This window comes from Vombatus ursinus, unplaced genomic scaffold (assembly GCF_900497805.2).
Source record: "Vombatus ursinus unplaced genomic scaffold, bare-nosed wombat genome assembly UNPS02014812.1, whole genome shotgun sequence".
Classification (NCBI taxonomy): Eukaryota; Metazoa; Chordata; class Mammalia; order Diprotodontia; family Vombatidae; genus Vombatus; species Vombatus ursinus.
In genome coordinates, this window is record NW_020954590.1 from 105181342 (window position 1) to 105206535 (window position 25194).

General features: G+C 38.8%; 1 protein-coding gene across 3 annotated transcripts in view; it reads right to left on the bottom strand.

The window, feature by feature from the left end:
• Positions 1–25194, bottom strand: part of LOC114053919 (phosphoprotein associated with glycosphingolipid-enriched microdomains 1-like) — a 230057-nt gene that overhangs the window by 88676 nt on the left and 116187 nt on the right. The window lies entirely within an intron of this gene.

Below are 25194 nucleotides of genomic sequence, written 5' to 3' on the forward strand. Positions count from 1 at the left end.
TGTACTAGGATGTGAGTCATAAATGATCCATAAATGCATAAATGAGAAGGAAATCAATTATGGCCAGAGTGGTAGTGTCCTATCACGGCACTTGGTAGCTGCCACCAAGAGTAACTGCAGGTGTTAAGATGCATTTAAAAATTCTACAAAGTCTTATATGCTTATGTGTTCCAAAGAAGTTTTGGGAAATGACAGGCAAGTTTACAGGTTCCAGGTGGTTTTGTTCTTAGTCACATAAAGAGGACATTTCTTAAAAGTATCATTTTAGCATTATTTTACAATATAATATTATTTTAATGTAGATTTAGAGGAATAACTGCCAATCCTCTAATACCCTTATTAGTGAATTTATAGTAACCAACAGAATAGGAGTCAACTGTGTATATTTATCACATCAGAAAAGTACTGACTATATTTACCATATAACTCAAACGAGTGTTTGTGCGTTGTTCCTCACTGCTAACAAAGTGAAGTAAGACTGCTTTGGTAGTAGTGGAGAGATTCCTTCCTCTAGAATTTAGACAATGTAAGGAAAAAAGCCTATCAATTCTCATACAATATAACTCTGTGACTTCCATCATTAATCAATAGCCTAATGCAGAGTGTAGGTTATAAAATTAATGCTGTTGATGAGTGAAAGAAGTGTCAAGAAGAGAACGCAATCAATCAGCTATCAAACTTCAGGATGGACCAGTAAGGCTCTGAAGCAAGGAAGCACAGCCGCATGTGGGAAAGTGGAGGACAGAATCTAGAAGACAGTTGCCTAGAGAAACTCAATAATGTTGAGAATAGTTTTATTATTTATTTTTACAAGTGCAAATATTGGCTTCTTGCCAATATTTATATAAAATACATTTGTAATAAGGCTGACTCATTTTTATTCTGAATGAATTGTTAGGTTAGAAAAGGGAATGTTAAGCAGTTGCATTTCTTCAAGAGGCACCAAATATTTTATTCTGCTTCATGCTCTATGATAAATAACAAAATCCAAACACTAGCAATGCTGTACAAGTTGTCAAAAAGTTTTTTGGTATTCATATCCTAGTACAAAAGGTTGTTCCCACCTCCCCCCCCCGCCTCAATTTTAATGTCAAAGCCAGGAATAATTCACCTGGAAAATTTTTAGCTTATCATATACAATTAGCTAGATGGAAAGAGCTCTTCATCTATCTGGATATACTTTCCCTAAAAGCTGCAAGCAGAAATTACTTTATGCTTTTCTTTTTCACTATGCAACTTAGTCAGCATTGATGGCTGATGGGCTTAAGGCAGTGAAAGGTGCAGAAAAGCAAAGTAATATCACTGGGAAATTCCATGCTGATTTAAATAACCAAAAAACAGATTAGAATTGTTAGGATTAAATATAATCAATGTGAGAAAAATAAAAATAAATGTTTGTTTGCTTCCAAGAATGGCAAAGAGTAAAGTCAGCAGGCATAACTTAACAAAAGCATCAGTGAAGATGACAGGATTAATGCCCCACTGTCTATGCACACAATGAGTGGAAAGTCCTAAGAAAACTGAATAGAATAAGAAAAATGGGTTCTCTCACGTACAAGTCTTATTATCATTATAAAATAGGGCAATGCTTAGTGTATAACTGCCACTAGTTTATGTATAGGACCTTAAGAAAGAAAAACTTTTCTAATCATATCTGACATGACAGAAAGAGAATATAAGCTGCACTAAAATTCTTATGACAAACTGCAAGGTAGGCATATTTGAGGGGAATCTGACACATCATCACTTTTCACAGATTTACTCTCTAAGGACAGGAAACTACGTAGGATGATACTGACTCAGTAAAGAAGAAGGGTGGTTTACCATTTTGTAATCTGTTCAAATGGTATATTATTGGTCCTCAGTATTATCTATTTTACAATATACTAGGCCCCATGTCATCTCTTTTCTCTGAATACCAAATTGCTGCTTCTGACTTTGACTTCCTGGAGTCCATTTCTCACCCTGAGCCAGTGGTGGGCTAGGGCAGGGTGTACAGTCATAGCAAAGAGAAATGGGAGAGCAGATCTCAGAGCCCTGTTGGTCTTTCATTTCTCCTGTAGCTAACCTGGTCCTCATCCTAGGTGTAACATTCTCAGTCCTTCTCCCTTTTTTTTTTCAAGGCAATTGGGTTAAGTGACTTGCCCAGGGTCACACAGCTAGTGTCAAGTGTTTGGTCTGAGGCCGAATTTGAACTCAGCCCTCCTGACTTTAGGGCTGGTGCTCTATCCACTGCGCCACCTAGCTGCACCCTCTTGTCCCTTTAAATAAACTTAGAGACCATTAGGATTTCTTGCTCTAACAGAGCTTCTGGCTCTCAAGGAGCCAAGAGATTGTTTGGTCCAGGGGTGGGGAACCTGTGGCCTTGAGGCCACATGTGGCCTCCTAGGTTGTCATGTAAGGCCCTTCAACTGAATCCAAACTTGTTCTGTGAAGTTTGGCTCTGGAACAATTCTTTCATTCTATATGTGAGGATATTCAGCCATCATTTATATTAGACTGTTTCTGGATCCAAATGTGACTGCATTGGGGAGGAAATTTCCTCCAGCAATGCAGAACATCTAGCTCTTCTGCAACTTAGGTCTTACAGTACTGACGGAGGAACTGAGTGTTACGTGACTTGCCTAGGGTCACCATGATGATATATATGTATGTATCTGAATTGGAACTTGATTTCAGTGTTCCTGACTCCAAGACCAGCTTTTTATTCACTGCATACACTGCCTCTCATTACATATCTATTACTTACAAAGTATGGGACAACTATACAGCTATGGTTTCAGGACCAGTTTAATTACACTTGGTGAGGCCTATGTTGGCTGATTGTGGTTGTTTTGTTTGTTTTGTTTTTTGGTGACAGTGACATTTGAAGACCATCTACCAAGTCATGTCGTTGTTGGCTTGTTTCAGTTGTGTGCGACTCTTTGTGACCCCCTTTTTGGGGTTTTCTTGGCAAAGATTCTGAAGTAGTTTGCCATTTCCTTCTCCAGCTCATTTAATAGATAGGAAACTGAGGCAAACAGGGTTAAGTGATTTGCCTAAGGTCACACAGTTATTAAGTGTCTTGAGGCCGGATTTGAATTCAGGAAGATGAGTCTTCCTGATTCCAAGCCCAATGCTCTATCCCCTGCACCATCTAGCTGCCTTCTACTAAGTCGTGGCATGGGTGTAATCTGCATCACTGGGTGGCAATCCACTCTCAGGATGAAAACAATTCCATATTAGATGAACTCTTAATAAACGATATTATATTAGGATTGAAGGCAATTGGGAAAACAATTTTGTTGCTGTCATGTCCTCTATAGTAACAATGAGCTGTTGACAGATCTTCATGGTCCTTTGTGTTTCATTTGTATTGATACTGCAAAAAGTAGAGATATTTTTGCAGATATACTATCTGCAGACTGTAGAGAAAATGGGACAGCCCAGTGTGCTGAAGTTCTGTCATCATCTGGTTTGTTGCAGTTGACATAATGCTATTGCAGTCATAGTTAGCACAAACTTCTGTAGTTTCAGAAGTGCACACATTTCTCCTGTCAATACTGAAATCATATATTCTTAAAATACTAAAGTATGTGTAAAACATTTGGCAAGGCAATGGGTTAAGTTAAAGTGATAATTAAGGCATTTTCTCTGCAGTCATGACGTTTACAATCTAGTTGCAGTTTAGGGCACAAGGAGTATGCAAATATGCAATGGCTATCCAGTAGCTATGATAACTATAATAATGAAAAGAAAGTTAATTTTTTTTAAAATCCTGAACTTAACACTAAGGAAAATAAGCATTTCAGCATACAAAGTAGAACAGAACAAGAGGATTGTATATGAAAATACAAATCTCTATTATATACAACTAGCTTTTCCTTTAATGTATGTAATAAATGATGAACAGAATCAATAGACTCCATTCATAGAGGGTACAAAGATGTGAGATATATAGTGAGATGCAAGGTCTGAGGAAGGAAAAATCAATCATCCCTGACTGGTAGAACAGGATGGGTTTCATGGGAAGGGGATATTTATGTGGGTCTTGAAGGATAAGAAGAATTTTAAAGGGCCAAGACAGGTGGAAAGGGCAACGCAAGGGACAGAATGAACAAAGATACAAAAGCAAGACATCAGAACAATGACATTGCTGGTTTGGCTGGGTTATAGGCCACATGGAAGGGACTGGCATAAAGCAGTCATGGTATAAGGGCTTCCAGTTACTGATGGTCTTGGAAATGGGTGAGAAAAAAAGCTGTTGATAGTAGATGTGGGACAACTGGAGACTGGGAAAATCGCTGGAATCACGTAAAGAAGTTCCTCAAGTCATCTGGACCATTCACTTGCCCTGATTTTGAACTGAACATTGAATCTTTTCAGTTTTTGTTGGCTATATGTAAAGTGCCAGTCCTCCAGGATGTTTGGACCTTATTCAGTAAGCAACAGAGGACTACTGAAAAAATCACTGAAAGGTTTTGAGCAGAGCAATAACACGATCAGACCTGTACATAAGGAAGATTATTCTGCCAGTGGTGTGAAAGGTAGAATGGAACAGGGAGAAACTGGAGACAGAGAGGCTAGTTAGGTGGCTGATACATGAGTCCAAGTGGGTAGTAGTAAGAACCTGTATCAAGATGGCAGCAGTCAGAATAGAAATAAGGGGATGGATCTGAAAGATAGTTGAAAGGACTTAATTGACAAGATATGGGAGGACTAGGAAAAGGAAGAGTTTTTAAAGATAACAGAGGTTGTTGAACTTGGGTATCTGAGTACATAGTGGTTCCATCGACAGAAATAATGAAGTCATCAGGAGCAGTTGGCTTGGGGAGAAAGAGACAAAGTCACATAGTAGAGTCACATGGCAAAGATAGAACTAGAATCTCTCCCACCTTCACCTTTCAAAAAGGGGCCCATCCTGCTTTCTCAAAATAAATTATGTACCCCCATTTCTGTAACAAAAAGCACAGGAAATTTATTGATTTTGAGTATTCCTCTGAAATATGGAGTAAATTTATTCTCTGCATATTTAGAAATTCATCATCATTTGTATATTCCTTTTTCTTTCCCTACAAGGTCTAAATGTGAAGGAAAAAAAAAAGTGCAATTCTTCTCCTCCAGTAGGTTAAAGGGGAGAAACTCTAGTAAGAAGTAAAAGGGCAAGGAGAGTAGAAAGTGACTCAGAAAGGCCAGTCCTTGGGCTGGCACTGGGATGGTTATAATGGCAGCAGGTACTGGCCCCTAGAGCTCTTCATATCAATCTCATCCCAGCTTTCTCTCTTCTTTTTCCAGGCCAAATTTTTCTGGATACCATGCCTGGAATCACAAATCAACAATGACTCAGAATGAGGTGGGTCCTTGGTAATACTCCCTTGAAGAGGAAAGTTGAAGGGAGAGAGGAACAACATTCCTAATGTTGTTTTCAGGGCTGCATCAGGGTCAGATGTGTCCCTGGTAGTCTGAGTTGGAGCTCTGAATGCATTTCTTCATTCTAAACATGTTACTGAAGGAGCATTAGTACTACTGGCACACAAAATGTGTCTTTTAAAGCAGGACCATTTTGTGTCATGGATCCCTGTGGCATTGAAGTGAAGTCTAAGGATCCCATTTTCAAATGCATAAAATAAAATGCATAGAATTACAAAGAAAACCAATAATAATAAAACAGATGTAATTTTTCCCCCCTCTAAATTAACAGATTCCCAGAAATCTAACTGTAGACTATACATTACGTATCTATGCATCACAGTGCCATACTCCCCCCTAAATAGGGGGTTCTCTACTCCTTTGCTCAACCTTCTGAAACCAGCTCAGTTCAGCCCAAGGTGTATCCACAAGATCTCTGAGATTGAGGGCAGCAGCTGATCTCTCTTTTAGATAGAGAAGCTGGAGTTAAAGTCACAAGACTACATTATTATGCTTCCAGTCTACTATAAACATATTATGCTTACAGTCCACTGGCATAGCCCCTGGGGGCCCTGGGTCACCTTGGCAGGTGAAACATCAGAGTAAAGCAGCATGGTTCTGTGGATAAAACACTGGATATGGAGTCAGAAGCCTGGGTTTCAAATTTCAACTCTGACACTTCCTATCTTGGTGACTAGGCAAGTCACTTAAAACTCTCTTGGTCTCATGTTTACTGGTAAAATGTGTGGGTTGGATTAAATGACCTCAAAGGTCTCTCCCTCTCTAATCTATGAGCCTACACAATGTTAATTCCCAAATAAATTATACAAAAGTTCACATCAGCCTAGCCTGTCAGTAACAGCTCCATTCACAAAAAAAAAAAAGGCATCAAGATACCTCCTCCCACTCAACTGTTTCTAAGCCCAAAGGAAAAGAAAAGAAAAGAAAAGAAAAATGAGTACTGTACTTGGTACATTTTTAGTGAGAGTCCCAGCTTCTTGGCTTCTAGGTCTTTGGGTTTAGTTCAATTTCTATAAATTCAGTTACTGATCTATTGTTTATAGTAGTCCCTCGAATATCTTGAAGAAGGAAGTAGATTGATTTATGATAGGTGTTATTGATATATGATCTATCACCCTTCTCCTTAGAAACTGTTCACTGGGGCTCAGCACTCTCACATTCTTCTGGTTCGTCTGGAGCAGGGGTTTCAAATGCTCAGCCTGTGGGCAGCACGCAGCCACAACATGAGGCCTGAACCAGATTAAAATGCAATTGGGAAATATTTAACAATATAAATAAATTAATTTTAAAAGGAATATATAAATATATGTGATTTTCTAAGTTGATATGCAGCCTGTAGGGATCCTTACATATAGTTTAATATATATATGTATAGTTTAGTATATAGTAGCCCCCCATTTCTATTTGAGTTTGACACCACTGCTCTGGGGCAACAGGTCACACCCTGCCCAGCTATAGCCAATATATTTTCTTCTTGGAGAAACAACAACCAAATTCGTAAGTCTTCATCTCTACCTCACTCTCAAGGTCTCTCTGAAGAACTATGGAATCGACTGCATGTCATGGGAGACACTGACAGAGGACTGCTCACCATGGCATGCCCACATCGAAGAAAGTACTGTGCTCTATAAGCAAAGCAGAATTGAAGTAGCTCAAAAGAAATGTAAGATGCACAAACTTAGACACATCTCCACTCCAAATGTCCATGTGTACTATTTGTGCCTGGCTTTTGGTAGTGCCTTCCAAGCTTGTATTGGTCTGATTAGTCACAGTCAAACACACTGTACCTTGACTCTAACATAGTGATGTCATTTTGGTCCTGTTCGAGAACAAAGGACAACAACCAATTGACCTTCATCTTAAACAAGAGGTTATGAGATTCCTGACAACGAATCTTCCCACTGCCCTTCTAGGATGCTTCTGAATTCTTTAGATCTACCATTCATTTTTTAGACATGCCTTTTCTGGCCCCAGAGGAAGTCCCACCACATCTGCTTCTTTTCCCCGAGATGGTCAACTCTTGATGGATCCCCTATATGCTCAAGGGTCCCTTGTCTCCCTACCTTTTTCTGGGCTCTGACAATCAGAGAAAAAAACATCCCTGATTCTTCACTACTCATTAATCACCATAGAAATTGCAAGGTCCCCTCTACTGAATAAAACAAACACACTACTCATGTTTATATTTCACTCTATAAACTTAAAAGGATTTTGCTCATAACAATCCTGTCTGGTAGGTAGTACAAGTATTATGTATCTCAAATCTCCATGCCTTGGATCTATTACTGTATCTAAGTAACCCAACCTTGCCTGTTGCAGTCTAGCTTAATACACTCTTTACAATTCCTCTCACTATAGTTTCGGTTCTTTGTAAAGACTCATTTTCATTTCTTACGGTCCAGTTTTATAGGCAACACAGGGATATAGCTCCCAATTAGAACTATGACTGTGCAGTTTCTCCTAAAGTTGAGTTTTCATAGAACCAACTAATAACATCATGTCTAGTGGTGTGCCCCTACATTTCAACTACCTCGTGGTTTAAATAGATTCCCATGGGCTGGTCTGTGAACCTAAACACAACATTGTTTCAACAAGAAAATGTGTCGCAACGATACATACAAACAACTCACATAAGAACCTTATTGAATTGGGAATTGCTTATACGTAGGAAAGAGGCAGAGTAGTAGACCAAGGCAAGGGTCCTTGGAGCTCTTTGCAGCCACAGCCCCATCGTATTATGTAGTCTGTTGTTTCTATTTAGATGAATATCACATTTGCTCTTCTTCTCCAATCTAAAAAGATCAGCACATCTTTTTAAAAATAAATAAAAAAGATTTTAAAAAGTAAAATAAAAAATAAGGTAACAGTGCAAATAGATGTAAACTCAAAAAAAAAAAACCAACCATACAATCTGAATTTGATGCTACCTGTCTAGGGGATTTTGGAGATCCTCGGTACAGTTCTTTCACTTGAGAAGGATTGCAGCAGCACATGGATCCTATTAGATTGTGAGTTCCTCAAGGGCAGCGACTGTCTTTTGCCTTTCTTTGTATCATTAAACCTTACAACAGTGCCTGAACACAGCAGGCAGTTAATAAATGCTAATTGCCTCACCAACATGATTCTGTGGCAAGGGAGATACATGCAGACTTCCCAACTCAATCAATCAACAAATATATTAAGTGCCTACCATGTTCCAGGCATTGTGTTAAATACTGAGGCTATAAATATGAATGTTGAAATAATCCCCATGCCAGACAAATTTACACTCTAATAATGAGACAACAAGAACACAGAAGGTGAAAAACTTTCCTTACATCCTCCACTCTAGTCTGGTAGACAACAATTTTTGTCTCAACCTGATGAGTTTGAGAATTGGGCTAACCATTCATTTTAGAGTTGTTGAAGCAATAGGACGTGGTATCCTCTCATGCTGTCACCACAGTGATTATTTCAAACTATTCCATCCTTGCTCAAACCTTCTATCGCTCACCCTCCCCCATCCTTTTAGCTGAGAACCTTGCCTCATATTTCACTGAAAAAATTGAGGGTATTCACCTACAGCACCTTCTTCTCTCCTCATTTTACATCATTTATTGATCCATCTCATAAGAAGAGGTGATACTTCTGCTTGCCAGGAAAAACCCCTCTCCTTGGACAAGTGATCTTATTCCATCTTGTCTTCTCCAGCAGACTGCCCCCTCTTACTAACCTTTAATTTTTCCCTCTCTCCTGGCTGTTTCCCTACTGCCTAAAACATGGCTATGTCTCTGCCATCCTCAAAAAGCCTCACTTGGTATGTTCATCCCCAATACCTATTGTCCTGTATCTCTACTCCCTTTCATGGTTAAACTCTTTGAGAAGGCTGTCTAAAATGGGTACTTCTACTTATTTTCTTTTTCTTCAATTCTTAATTCTCTGCAGTTTGGCTTACTGAAACTGCTCTCTCCCAAGCTGCCAATGATCTCTTCATTATCAAATCCAATGGCCTTTTCTCAGTCCTCATCCTTCTAGACTTCTCTGTAGCCATTGACACTGCTGATTAACCCTCTTCTCCTGGATGCTCTTCTTTCAAGGTTTTTCTAGCACTGTTCACTCCTAGTTCTCCTCCTACTTATCTTACCTGCTTCTTCTTGGTCTTCTCTGTGGGCTCTTCATCTGCTCAAGATAAGTGTCTGGAAAAGTAAGTGTTCTGGGCCATCTTCTCTTCTCCCTCTAGACTACTTTTGCTTGGTGATCCCATCAGCTTCCATTTATCATTTCTATGCAGATAGATAGTTTTCAGATTTATTTGACCAGCTCTAACCTCTTTTCTGACTCACATCTCCAATGGCCTAGTGGACATCTTGAACTGGATGTCCGATAGACAGTTTAAACTCAACATGTCCAAAACTGAACTCATTATCTTCCCCCAAACCCCTCCCCTCTTCCTATTTTCCTTATTACTACCACGGATACCATCATCCTTCCAATCAGCCAGGCTCACAACCTAGGTGCTATCCTTGACTCCTTATTTTCTCTCACACACTCCATACCCATTCATTCTGTTGCCAAGTTCTATCATTTCTATCTTTGTAACATCTCTCATATATACGTCCTTCTGTCCTCTGATACTGCTACCACCTTAGTGCAGGCCCTTACTGCATCAGGCCAGGACTTTGCTGTGTTAGTCTCCTTGCCTCAAATCTCTCTCTATTCCAGTCCATCCTCCACACTTAGCAGTCAAATTGATCTCCTTAAGGCTCAAGCCTGACCGTGTCACCCCTCTGTTCAATCAACTCTCGTGTTTCCCTACTGCCTCCGGGATCAAATATGAAACCCTCTGTTTGGCTTTTAAAAGCCCTTCAAAGCCCAGCCCCTTTCTCTCTGTCTAGTATTCTTACATCTTACTTATCCCCACATACTCTGCGATCCAGTGACACTGGTCTCCTTGCTGCTCTTTGTACAATAGACTCCATCACCCGACTATAACCATTTTCATTAGCTGTCCCCCAGGCATGAAATTCTCTCACTATTCATCTCTGTTTCCTGGCTTCCGTCAAGTCCTAGCTAAAATCCTACCCTCTGTAAGAAGCCTTTCCTGATCCCCCTTAGTGCTAGTGCCTTTTCTGTTTATTATCTCAAATTTATCATATCATATCATATCATATCATATCTATCTATCTATCTATCTATATTTTGCTTGTACATAGTTATTTCCATGTTATTTCCCCATCAGACTCTGAGCTACTTCAAAGTAGGGTTTGTTTTGCCTTCTCTGTATCTCTAGTGCTTAACATAGTCCCTGGCACCCAGTTGACTCAACATGATCTCACTGATTCTCACAACAACTCTGTGAAATATGTACCATTATATAGATGAGGAAACTGCAGCAGAGATTAAGTAACTAGTCTAGCGACAAAGAGGTAGTAACTGTCTGAGACAGAAAATAATGAGATGAGAGAGTCACATGTCAAATTAAATGGCCTAATTTTAGCAGTTCCAGTAGTACCAAGACTTCATTACAAAATCTGAGACTTTGGGTTTCTAGTTGCCATTTTCAGATAACTATATCACTATCACAGCCATATTTTTCATGTAAGACATACACAATGCAGAGTAGGAGAAAATATTACTTAAAAGGAAAAATGTTTCACCACCTAATTATGACATCTACAGAAGTAAGAAGCCATTAAAAACATATTTTAAAAATCTCAGTTTATTCACTGCTTGGAATTTGGAGATTCTTCTCTAGTCCAACAGTTTCTGATTCTGTATGCACAGCACAGATTCCTGCCAAGTCCATTACAGTGAGCAAACAATGTCTTCTCTGTCAGAATGGAGAATGAATAGTATCACAAAATGCTCCTCTAATGTACAGCCCTCCCCAAACAACCCCCCCCCCACCCAAGAGTCTAACTAGGATGAAGAGTGATTGAAAAAACACCACTTTGCTTCTGCCAAATTGAAAACCCATTCTGGAAATCTAAAGAATAAGTAATAACAAATATACATTGAGTTCTAAACATAAAAAGTTGACAAGTATATTTTCTTTTAAATTGGCTCATAAATTTTTGTGTTCCAGTGTGTGCGTGGGTATGTGAACAAACATCTACCAACAGAGAAGAAAGGAGGAGTTTCATCAGATGCTATTTCAAGGCTTAAAAAAAAAAACAACAGCTTCCAGCAACAAACTGAACACCAACCAACAGGGAAACTTCTGAGAAATGACACAGCAACCTGTTTTAAAATATTGGCAGCAAATTCATTATTTTTTGAGGCTGACTATAAATTCAGCTGCTTTTCCTGAGCTTCCTTTTGCGCTAAAGCTCATGATTCATATACAGAAAATGCTTGAAGACACACATCTGAAACTCAGCAAACAAGGCTGACAGCTTTGCCTGTGGTTTTGTTTCTCTCCAGATTATTTATACATGTTTACATATCCATATGATAAACACATATACATCCATGCATATTATGTCATATATAATTATTTTTTCCTAACAGGAAATCATGGTCATGATCTTTCAGAATAAATATTTCATGGGACATTTTCCAGAAAACAAAGGAAGGCTTTCTTAACTGATCTTTTCATGGAAAAAGAAAATTGAATTTTTAAAAGTGTCTCACATATTCATGAACCTTTTTATGGTATTGGATATCATTAACCAAGGCTCTTCTGTCCTTGATGACTTGGACACAGCGCGTACTTTTTCTTTATTTTAGCCACTAAACTTAGAAGCTCCAACTTATTTTTAATAGAAACAATGTCTATGCTGACAGCCTAATCATGGAAGAATGTGCATGACTCGTCCACATTTTTACAACAGTGTCTTTCTCAGAGTTCTGCCTCCTTAGGTTTCCCAAGTGTGACGCTGTCCTCTCTCAGGCTAATGTGGACAATTCAAATGTTCTCAATCAAGCACGTGGGATTGTTGCTGAGTTTTTGAAGGCTCTGCCCTGGGGAAGTCATCTCTTTTATTTCCCTGATACACAAGGAAGAGACCTTGCCCTTATGTATCAAGAAATGAATGAAAATATAATTTGCACTAACTATATAAATGTATAAGAAAAGACTTAGGGAAATCTTAATTTGGCTAATAAATTGGAGTGATTGCTAAATGTAATTAAATTCTTTATTGGGGACAGGATAAATTACAAAGAATGACTTTTTAAAAGGCAATAATCCTTTTGCAATAGAAAGTTCAGCTTGAAGTCAAGAAGCCCTAGGTTCTACCTCTGACACATACTAGTTGTTTGACCATGGGTATGCTATTTAAAACTTTCAGAGCTCCATGCAACTAATTCTGTAATTTAGAGAGGAACTGTTGATCTGCATCAGCAGGTGAAATTTCCATACAAGGAATTCTCTATGCCAATAAAATCACACTTCTACATCACCCTCAATATCCCTCAAATCTATTCCCTATTATTCTAATAGGCATCATCAAGGCATTAGCATTCTACAATGTGGCCAGCACACAGTAGACACTTAAATATAGACTGATTGATCGATTTTGAGAGGCCATGTGGCATGGTGGGGAAAGGGCTGCCCTTTGAGTTTGAAAGCCTTGATTTCAAGTCCTGCTTCTAACTTCAGAGCCAGAGCTTTCCCCCTCATTCCATGATGCCTTCAGGGACATGTCAGAGAGTAGGGGGGAAAGTGACTTTGGAATAAGAGGAAACGGATTTAAATCTTGGTTCTGCTACCTGTGACCTGTGTTTTGTGGCAAGATACTTAAAACACTCTGGGCCTCAATTTCTTCATCTATAAAAAACAATGTTGGCCTAGAGAAGTGGCATTGAGCTCAAACACTGAGACGCTAAACCATACACAAGGATGCCGGTAGCTGCACATTGATTTAGAAAGCCACATATTAACATGATCTCTATTCTATTATATTTTGAATCATTTTGCTAAATATTTTCCAATTACATTTTAATCTGGTTCTGGCTGTACTCCTGTGTTTGCCCCCATGTTTGACATTTCTGGCCTAGATGACTTCTAAGATCCCCTCTAAATTTAAATCTATGGTCTCATCATCCATAATCCTATGATAAATGGGCTCATCTGCCCTATTTAGGGATAGGCAGGTGGTCCAGAGACAACTTTCAAAATTAAAATATTAAAAAGCTACTCTGCACTGAAATTCCACTTGTCGGATCAAATGTGATAAAGTTCTCAGGGTCGCTTTTTTTTTCTTTTTTTTTTTTGGCTAGGCAATGGGGTTAAGTGACTTGCCCAGGGTCACACAGCTAGTTAAGTGTCAAATGACTGAGGCTGGATTTGAACTCAGGTCTTCCTGACTCCAGGGCCAGTGCTCTGTCCACTGTGCCACCTAGCTGCCCCTCAGAGTCACTTTTAAGAGGAACACTGGCTAATAATTTATATAGTATTTCAAATTTTGCAAAGCACCTTACACACATTTTCTCATTTGAACCTCACACCAGACTGTGAGGTAAATTCTAGAGATATTCTCATCTCCATCTACAGATGAGAAAACTGAGGCTTGGGTAAGTGGAAGTGACTTACCTGTGGTCAGAGAGCTAGTGTGAGAGATAGAATCTGAACCTATGTCCTTCCTGACTATAAATCTATCTATTTTTGCCATTTTTACATTGCCAATCTACCTGGCACACTTCTAGAGAGGAGGAGATCAAGGACTACGCCACTGAGGGAAAAATGGAATAAAGTGACTACATTTTTCCCGGAGAAGACTCCAGGTCAACAAAAAGGCATTCAACATGATTGAACTTTGTTACTGTAAAAATTATTATAGAAATCTTTCTCAAAAGGATAGAATTTTAAGGAACTGAAAGCAAACATTTCCATTATATCACAACTCCCCTGGTACACGTGAGAGTATCTGCCATTTGTACAACGCCTTAAGGTTTACAAAACCCTTTTAAAAAACACACATTATCTCATAACAGGGAGCATGATTATAGTTGTCACATATATGAAGGGTTCTCATGTGGAAAAGGGAGAAGACTTAGCTATGTGACTTCAGAGGTCTATTGGGTGAAAATTACAGGGAAATAGATTTCAGCTCAAAAAAAGAAAGACCACCTCTAGAGCTATCTAAAACTAGAATAGGTTTGTAATGTAATGAGTTCCCCACCAGGAAGTGCTCAGAGGCTTACTGACTTCTTGTCAAGGATGTTGTAAAAAATCTGGTGGTGGGGTCAGGGGTGAAAAACTGCGTGAGATAATCTGTGAAGCCCCTTCCAACTCCATGGAACTTCAATATTACTCATGGAGGTAGAATAGATCAGCATAAGAATGCATGCAAAATAAACATTTAATTTGTATCTCATCTAAAAAAAGAAGTATCAGAAAAATGGGAATTTAGGAAGGAAATTTAACAGATAATTTGGTTGTTTATCACGTACGTGTCATTTTGAATTCTCAGAAATGAAATATGATGGTACATTCCAAAATAAGTGAAGAAAAAGATAGAAGTTGGATAAATGCTATTTTTGTGATAATACCAAACACTGCCATCCCATTCAATGAGTATCTGCAGAAGGCATGCCACTGCAAACAAGGAATCCTAACTGATTTGCTACTGTTCTCACTAATGCCCAGCTGGCTCCCAGGTGCTCTCTGTGTTTCTCCTGGCAGCACTGCAAGGAGAGGTTACAGCAACTGTTAAGGGCTCTAATTCGGCATTATGCTAGCTCGCATCCACAACACAACATCACCTGTATTCCAGAGCCCCTGTTTTTAGCTTCCAATCATATCTATGAAAGTAAAAAAGTGGGAGAGGAGAGTGAGTCCCTCAGGACTTTCATCTCTACCTCTATCCTTCTCACCTTGATCTGGCCGGATATAAACACAATTAGGAATGGGAAACCTGGGCTTCTAATTCTTCTGCTCTGCCTGATCAAACTGTTGTAATACAATCTCAGCTCCTTCAGCGGCAAAAGGAAAATCATATTTATTTTAAAGGAATGTGATGAGAGTATTTAACACACTGGAAAACCAGCCCCAAATCCTCAAATTAAGACCTATACAAATATTATCAGAAGAAAGATTGTCTTCCTTTTGAGATTACAAGAAAGGAGGGAACTTTCAAGGGGCAAGTAAGGCCCGAGGAAGAAAGAAAAACTGTGGAAGACATTTCTTTTATCACTAGAAGTATATGTAAGCCTGTGCTAAGTACTGGATTGAGTGCTTTTTCTCCCAAGGTAAGAAAAATTACAATGTAGTATAGCAACTCAAAACTATACACACTTGCAAATGTATATTTTCAAAAATTTGAACTAAACTAATTCTTAATTGGACAGGCAGGTGGCACATTGGATAGAGTGCTGGGCCTGGGTCAGGAAGACTCCTCTTCATGAGTTCAAATCTGGCCTCAGACACTTAACAGCTATGTGACCCTTGACAAGTCACTTAACCCTATTTGCCTCAGTTTCCTCATCTGTAAAATGAGCTAGAAAAGAAAATGGCAAACCACTCCAGTATCTCTGCCAAGAAAACCGCTAATAGGGTCACGAAGAGTCAGAGACAATTGAAAAATGACTGAACAACAAAAGTCTTAGTTGTATTTCATTTAGACCTGATATTTACAATTGTGTGGTGAATGTATGACATATGAGAGAGATGGCCCTAAAACAATTCTATAAATATTTGAAATTAGGTTCTGAGGTAGAACACAAAGTGTACTTTTTTTGGTTTTTATTTTTTTTGGAATTGCCTAGAAATACAAATTTGAAAACAGCATATAAGGCATTTAGTATAGGCAGTTCTGTTTCACATATTAATTTAAATATAAAAACCATAAGAACTGATAGAGCAAAGAAATTAGAACCAGAAGGATAGTACACCATGTTTACAAGAATAGATAAAACAAAAGATGATAGAACTTGGATCAAAGGCAGTGATCAAGATTGGTTTCAGATGGCTCTCAGGAAAGGCCTCATACTTGGGGACTATGGGTGCATAAAGTTAGTATGTCACAATTATTAGCCAATGTCTTTTAAAAAAAAGGACATTACTAAGGGCATTTTTAGGAAGTAGCTTCAATGTGAAACAAAACAAAATGCATTCATAAAACATTAAACATATTCCTAACTAAAGAGAATACAGGCCTTCTCAGCTCTGTCTTTAGGATTAATTACATCATTCCCTAAGTCACTCCCCAACTAACGACTTAAGTCTGAAAAGTAGAGGAGGATAGAAAAAGAAATTGGTTTCTCCTTTTACTTTTCATCCTGTACAGCACAGCCATCAGTCACTACACTAACCCTCCTCTTCCCCCTGTGGGAGAGAATTTCATACCACATTGTTACCATTATCACCCTTGCTACACATTTTTACTACATTGTTCATTCAAACATTTATTGAGTACATGATGTGTGTACTGGCCTGGCTGTCATGGAGAAAATACAAAGATGTATGAGAAACAATTCATGCTCTGAAGGATCTTATATCCTAATTTGAATATCTTGTGTATAAATTTGTTGTTCAGTCGTTTCAGTTGTGTCCGACTCTTTATGATCCCATTTGGGTTTTTCTTGGCAAAGATACTGGAGTGGTTTGCTATTTCCTTCTCCAGCTCATTTTACAGATGAGAAAACTGAGACAAATAGGGTTAGTGACTTGCCCAGGGTCACACAGCTAGTAAGTATCTGAGGCCAGATTTGAACTCACAAAGATAAGTCTTTTTGACTCTGGGTCTGGTACTCTATCCATTGTGCCATCTAGCTGCCCTGTGTATGAAGGAATGAATTATATCTGTGTATGTATACATATATGTATATGTATGTATGTATAAACACACACATGTATATACATTTATGTAATTAAATTAATTTGTCATTCTAAAGACTATCATAGCTGGAGACAGTATGAGGTACAGAGATAAAAGGCTAAGAGAATTTTTCCCATGAGAGAATGAAGGAGTTAACTTTTATCTTTGAAAAACATTGCTGCCTCATAAATGTAATTTATTTAAATTAAAATTCTTCCTAAGTGGTTCATAAGAAGATGGAATTACAAAAAAAATTTACTGATTTTCACTTTTGTAAGTATTAAATATAGAGATTGGAAGTGGGGGGTTTGTGAACTTTTAAAATAGTTTGTGGGGCAGCTAGGTGGCACAGTGAATAGAGCTCTGGCCTTGGAGTCAGGAGGACATGAGTTCAAATCCAGCCTCAGATACTCAATACTTACTAGCTACGTGAACGTGGGCAAGTTACTTAACCCCAACTGCCTCACCAAAAAGCAAAAAATAAAAAAAAAAAGAGAGAGAGAAAAGGTTTAAGTGTATTTCAATATACTTGGTTCCCTCTGTAATCCTGTGTATTTTATTTTACGCATTGAAGAACAAGATTCCAAAAAGAGTTGAGGATTCCTAGCACAGATGAAACATTAAAAGAACCAGAGCAAATTTCCAGCATATGAGAAAGACAGTGTAAGGAGAATATACAGAAGATGTGAAGAATTGTGTACATAAGCTGTGAATGGGCTGTGATATGTACTAGGGTAGTGAAGACCCATATTTGTGAAATTACGGATACATTCAAGTAAAACTATTAAATACGTAGATACCTATTAAGCATCAACATTATCATTTATAAGACTATATTTTTCACACAGTGGAGTGAGCATATTACTTACATTGTCTGAAGGCTCATCTGCTTTATCTCTGACACTCTTCAAGTGGGAGCTGCTATTTTTGGTTTGTCCCTCTATTTGGCTCTGTTATTATTTTCATTTTTTAATAAATCAGAAAAATGATCTGAACAAGACATGCAATCGTGGGCTATCCTCCACTCACTACTCTCCTGATGCTTCAGCTGTCAATCATAACAAACTGAGTAGAGTTTCATTTTCACTGGGTGAAGGGCTTGGCAGACAAGAGCCTTTTTCAGGCTATTTCCTACCCTTTCATTAGATTTCAGATCAAACCTTTTTCTGAATCCTTGATATTCAAATGCATTTAGGTAAGGATTAAAACTGTAGCCCCCACCACTATGCCATTTTCCCCATATTGTCATAACCAACTATGAAGAGCTCTTGTGAATTAGAAATATGAACAATATTTGATTACCTAAGTCAAAGTGTTATACTAAAAAAACACAAGAGAATTGAAAATATACGTATTTCTTTTGAAATATCAAACCTGATTAGTTGGTGTTAAAAATAAATGTTTGGATCCTGTACATACTGTCCATCTGAGTGGTGATCATGGTATGAAAACTCAATACAAAACTTAGTAATTAATTTCATGGCATCAAAGAACTGTGGAGTCCAATTATTTGGAATTCCAGGGAAACAATTTTGTAAGTTTCTGTAATTTTGCAAATACCAGCAATGAAAATTGGGACACACATTTTAATGTACTTTTTAGAGTAGGAGGAAAGTTACTCTACACATACATATTTATTTTAGTTATTGTGAGTCATTCACTAAATATTTATCAAATGCCTAATACTACATACCAGGCACTGTGTTAAGCATTAGGGACAGAAAGACAAAAGATAAAAAAGTTTGTGTTCTCAGGGGGCTTACATTGTATTGGAAGAAACAGCATATAGGTCTACTACTACTACTACTATTACTGTAACTACTACAACTACTACTATTGTCATTGTTCAGTTATTTCAGCTGTGTCCAACTCTTTGTGAGCCTTTTTGAAGTTCTCTTGGCAAAGATACTTGACTAATCTGTCATTTCCTTCTCTAGCTCATTTTACAAACGAAGAACTGAGGCAAACAGGCTTAAGTGACTTGCTCAGGGTGACACAGTAAGTGTCTGAGGCTGGATTTGAACTCAGAAAGATGTCGTCTACTACTACTACTACTTCTTCTACTACCTAACCTGTGCCAGGAACTGTGATAAGTGCTTTACAGTTATTATCCCATTTGATCATAACAACAACCCTGGAATATAGGTGTTATTATTATCCTGTTTTCACAGATGAGGAAACTGAGGTAAAAAGAGGCTAAGTGACTTGCTCAGGATCATACAGACAGTGTATGAGGTAGGATTTGAACTCAGGCCAGGTACTCTAACCATTGTGCCACCTGGCTGCCCCTAGGTCAGTCGTTAGAGAAAGCAATAGAAGGTGAAAAGATCAGTAAAGTCTTCCTATACAGAAGATGATGCTTGAGCTGGGTGCTAAACCATCATTTGAGTGCTCACATTCTAAATGGGACCACCTATCCTCACCCCAACCAACTATGCTTTTTGGAATGGTTCAACAATACTCCTATTGAGAGTTAGGGGAATAACAACTAGCTCCTATATCCAGAGTGTTTTCCTGCTTTTAGACTCTTACGCCACTACCCATGGGAAGGTAGAGACTGGAGGTAGGAGGATGGGGTAGAGAGTCAGGACTTGGTGCAGGAAACTCCTGGTGAAAAAACTTATCAGTATAGATCAGCAATTGTTCTGCAACTACTTAAGAGTCTTACAGAGTGACCTAAGGCACTCGAGATTAAATGACTTCCCCAGGTTTAACTAACACTGCCCAAAAATGTCAGAGGTGGAATGAAACCAGGTAATCCTGACTTCCAGGCAGGATTATTCTATTCACTATGTCATGCTTCTACAGGCGGGTACGAGAAGTACTACCATCCCCATTCCACACATGAAGAAACGTCAGTTCACGTAAGTTGCGACTTGCTCCAATTCACACAGATTAATGTCAGCGCCAGGGATAAAACTTAGGTCCCCCGACTCCACGCCCAATGCTGTTTGGATCTCATCATATCACAGTGAATGGCCTTTCCAAGTCCCCCTTTCAGATCTGTGATTCTCAATTGTTATGCCAATCTGTCACTGTCATCATAGCGGCTTATCAGCCCACCCTAGGAGGCAACAGTTGTAATACTTTCCCTCAAGCTGCTATCTCAGGGTCTTTCCTGAACATGAGAGATACTGAGCACGGGACATTTGCTCAAATAGAAGACGTCCCTTTTTCATTCACCACATAAGCACACTTTTAAATCCCCTCTATTTTCTACAACCCACTATACTGTCTTCAAAATCAATATTAATAAGGTCTTCATATTAATGGTGAGCTTCATAAAGATTCTCCCAGAAGTGAATTCTGTGAGTAATGGGAGATTTGTCCCCAATGTGCACATTTACCAAAAATCAGGAGCATTAGGAGAAGTCATTTTTTTAATCATGGAGAACAGAATGCTGAAATGGTTCAGTGTTTTTTCTTTTTTCTGTTTTACTGGTGAATGCCAGTCGGTAGGCTCTAAAGCACAGATTTTACATTTAAATGATGCTTTCCAATTTGGGAAGGAGTGTGAGTGGCCTCCAAGTGGTCTCTAAGCCAGGAACAGCTGGGTTCAGATCCAGCCTCTGACACATTGGCTGTGTGACCCTTGGCAACTCATTTCATTTCAGTGTTCTAGCAATTCTCTAGTCTAAGATAATAAGTTGAAGAGAAGATGTCAACCTGCAGAAGCAGGTAAAGTTTCCTCACCAAGACTTTCCTATACTAATGAAATCATAGATCCCATTCCCTAGTCTTCTTTTTTTGGGGGGGGGAGGGTGAGGCAATTGGGGTTAAATGACTTGCCCAGGGTCACACAGCTAGTAAGTGCCAAGTGTCTGGTCTGAGGCCTGATTTGAACTCAGGTCCTCCTGACTGCAGTCTCGATCCACTGTGCCACCTAGCTGCCCCCAACTCCCTATTTTCTTTAAGGTTTATAAAGCACTTGCTTCACAACAAACCTATGAGACAGGAAATGCAAAAATTATGTTAACCTCATCATACATAATACGAAACTGAGGTCAAGGGGCAGTTAGGTGGCACAGTGGATAGAGCACTAGCCCTAGAATCAGGAGGACCTGAATTCAAATCCGATCTCAGCCACATGATACTTACTAGCTGTGTGACCCTGGGCAAGTCACTTAACCCTGCCTCACAAAAAAAAAAAGAAAGAAAGAAACTGAGATTTAAAAAAATGCAGTAAGGTTAAGTGTCAAAGCCAGTATTCAAATTCAGGAATCCTGACTCCAAGTACAAATCCTTTCTGCTCCACAATCCCATCTCCAAAATCTCACAATCCTTGTTGGTGCAGTAGGTGGAGTGTTGTTGTTTGTCCTTCATTCTTGAAGAGGGCCATGACATCAGGAAGGTGATGCCATGACATGCAAGTGATTGGATATAAGTGAGGGAGGGCTGTGCAAAGTCACTAGCCTCACTTTCTCCTCCAGAGCCATCTGGAATGTTAATGTATCTCCAGGTGGAGTGTAGAAATACCTGAATTCAAATCTGGCCTCAGAAACTTACTAGCTGTATGACCTCATCACTTAACTTCTGCTGGTCTCAGCTTCTTTAACTGCAGAATGGGAATAAAAATAGCACCTCCTTGGAGGGTGGTTAGGAGGATCAGATGAGATGATATTTGTAAAAAGTGCTTTTGTGCAGTACCTGGCACACAGCAGGTACTATGGAAATGTTTATTCTCTTTCCTTCCTCCCTTCCTCAGAGGTTGCTGGAAGCGACCCAAGACACTGAGTTCAAATGCCTAATTTTATAGATAAACTGAGATCCAGAGAGATGGAGCAATTTACCCAAAGGAAAAGTCTTTTGTAAGGTAGTAAGGTATTACATAGATATAATATGTTACTTGATTACTGAAATAGTGTAATACATGATATTAAATTGATATTTTGTGATGAAAATGCAATGAATATTTTATCATTGGAAATTACACATTTTAGATCTTTTCCCCAGTCTTTTAACATATTAACAGGCTAACATATATGACAATAAACATTTAAATAGCTTTTAAAATTTTACAAAATGCTTTGACATGCATTATCCCATTTGTTCCTCAAAAAACCCTGAGTTAGGTACTAGAGAAATTATTATATTACAGATGAGAACACTGAGGAGGTTTAAATACTTGCTCACATTCACACAGATAGTAAACCAGAGATGACACTCAAACCTAGCTATCATCTGACTTCAAGTCCAGTGCACTTTCCACAATTCTGGATAGGAACATGGGTACAAAGAGGCAGAGCTTGTAGGGACCTTGGAGGCAATCTGGCCCACTGACCTCAGCTTACAGATGAGAAAACCAAGGCCCAGAGAGGTTAAGTAACTTGGAGTGGTAGGATTTGAACCTAGATTTTTTGACTCCATAGCCAGTATCCCTTCCAGCTCTAATGTTATACTCATATTTTCCATTTTGGATTTAATTTTTTAAAAAAATCTATATGGTAGAGATTAACCTCAAAATGTCAAAATTTCCCATGTAAAAAAGCTCCCTTATCACAATCATGCAGTAAAACCATATTAAAATATTAATTAGCTATAAGGGGTAATATTAATAATAATTAATAATATACACAACAGCTAATTGCATTTTTATAATTGTGATATAATAATATGATATTTAATTGTCACATATTACTTTTGAGAAGTCAAATGAACATACCAACAAGTACTTATTAAGAGTTTACTATGTGCCAGGCACTGTGCTAAGCGCTAGGAATACAAATTGGAGCTTACATTTAAATGAGAGAAGATTATACAAGAAAGGGAGCTGAAAAAGGTCAGGGGAAGGTGTTCATAATGGGTCAAGGTGGAGAAATCTGGACAGTCAAAAGAGGAGCCAGGACAGGAGGGGAACCAGCATGGCTTGCTTAGGCACTTCTGCAAAATGGAGGTTCTGGAAGAAACTGACTGATCAGAAGAGACTGGTCTCTCTACAGGGGTAAAGGGATCTTCCAGAGTGAGAAGGCTGCAGGAAAAGCAGCATTTTCCAGGTTGAGAAGTGAATAAAAGATATCAAAGAGATCTATGAAAGAAAGAAGGTGAGTGAACTAGTGAGATGGTAAGAGAGGAAGGATAAATGATGGACGGCTCATGTGATCCACTGGCCATGTCTACTCAGGCAATGTCCACAGATCCAGAGGGAGGCCCCTAGCACATTGCATGGACCTTCTGTTGTATTTACAGAACCACATAATCATAGAATGAGAATTGAAAGGGACCTCCAGTCTAGTCCAATGCATACCTGAAAAGGATGTCCACTAGGACATATCTGATACAAGGTCACCCTGACTTTGCCAGAAGGTCATGGACAAGTCACTCTAAACACACAATTATGCACAAGCTGCCATCTGAACTATAGAAGAAGAGTGCTCATTGATAAGATCACAGATCCAGCAACGTCCAGTTGCTATTTTATAGTTGCGATTCACATTCATGTTTGTTGGTCTTCCAATAACTATGTGACATCGGCAGACTTGGTATCATTATCTCTAATCTACAGATGTGGTTTAGTGAATTGCCCAGGATCAAACAGCTACTCAGGGGTGGGGAATCTGCGGCCTCGAGGCCACATGTGGCCCTGTAGGAGCTAGAGGGCCACATGTGGCCTCAAGGCCCCAGGTTCCCCACCCCTGTAATGGAAGAGCTTAGACTAGAACCTGAGTCCAGTCTAATGCTCTTTCCACTATACCATATTCTCTCCATAGTTAAAGGAATTTTGTATAATACATAAACAAAAAACTTTTAATCGATTCCCCACCCCTACCCCTAGTCTTGCTTTTTCCTATGGCTATATTTCTCCCCTTGATAAACTCCTTCCGGGACCATCTCTCGTTTGCTGTCTGCCTTTAGCTTCATCTCTACGTTTCTTCCAGCTGTGCCTCATCTTTTCTAATCCCAGCTGCCTTGACTCTCACTCTCAGCCTTCCTGGGATTTTCTGTATTAACAGTACTAGTCTTCACACCATCTGATGTCTTCTGTTTCATTTTTCACTGAATCTAACAGCTGAAATCCCGGATGCCTGCCAAAGCAACAGTCCATTAAGAGAATGGCATTTTCTGGATTTTCATTTTCCCCACTAAGGACAGAGAAAGACAGAAAATGAGGGGAGGGAGCAGACCAGAAAAGAGAGATTAGTTTACTCTGGTGCCAGAGAGAAGCAGTAGAAGAGAAAACTGAAATAAAGACAAGTAAATGAAATTGGATTTTTTTTAAAAGTATCAAGCCAAGGACATAATTTCTATGGCACTAGGAAAACAATTCCTTTTGAAATTCCTCTTCCAAATGATCAAGTGTTTTAAAAATAATCCTTTATATAAGGAAAATTTTTTTCTTCAGAATCTAAGGTGTTGATAAAAAAAAAAAAAAAAAACAAACAACCCCCAAACCGTCATGACCACATATCAGAGATTTGTCTGAGGCAAGGAGAAAAGAGTATTGACACTTTTTCTGATACATAACACATTTAAGTATCTTTCTCTGAGCTTCAACACTATTTGCTTTTTCTTAACTGTTCTTAAAGGAGCACAGTCAAGGATATATAGTCTTGAGGGAAAGTGGAATAGAAGGAGAGTAGTCCCTAGAGACCGTAAGCAGCGGGCTCAAGTAGCCTTAAAATCCTAATTCTAGCAGATAAACGTTCAGCCACATGTATCAAACCTCTCAGAGCAGAAACATCAAAATCATCTTTGTCAGCCAGGAGCAACACGACACTTCTTAACATGATGCAGGCTTATTTTGTTAAAACAAACGACTGTATCAGTCTTCTTGGATGGGTCTGAACAAATTTTAAAGCCGGGAACTATAGACAGAAATCTCAGAAAGGCTAGGCCTCCATGTTTAAAACATCTCTTTAGTAGAGAAAGCAGGAAACATTTAAATTGACTAGCATAATTAACTGGGAATGAATTGGCGGTAAAGGAGAAAATGAGAAAACTTCTCTCCTTTAGGCAAGGCAGACAGACGAGCCAGATGTATTAAGTAGGGCATTCCATTTTTCAGGTACTTAGCTATGTATTCAAAGAGGACGTTGCTGATGAGGTG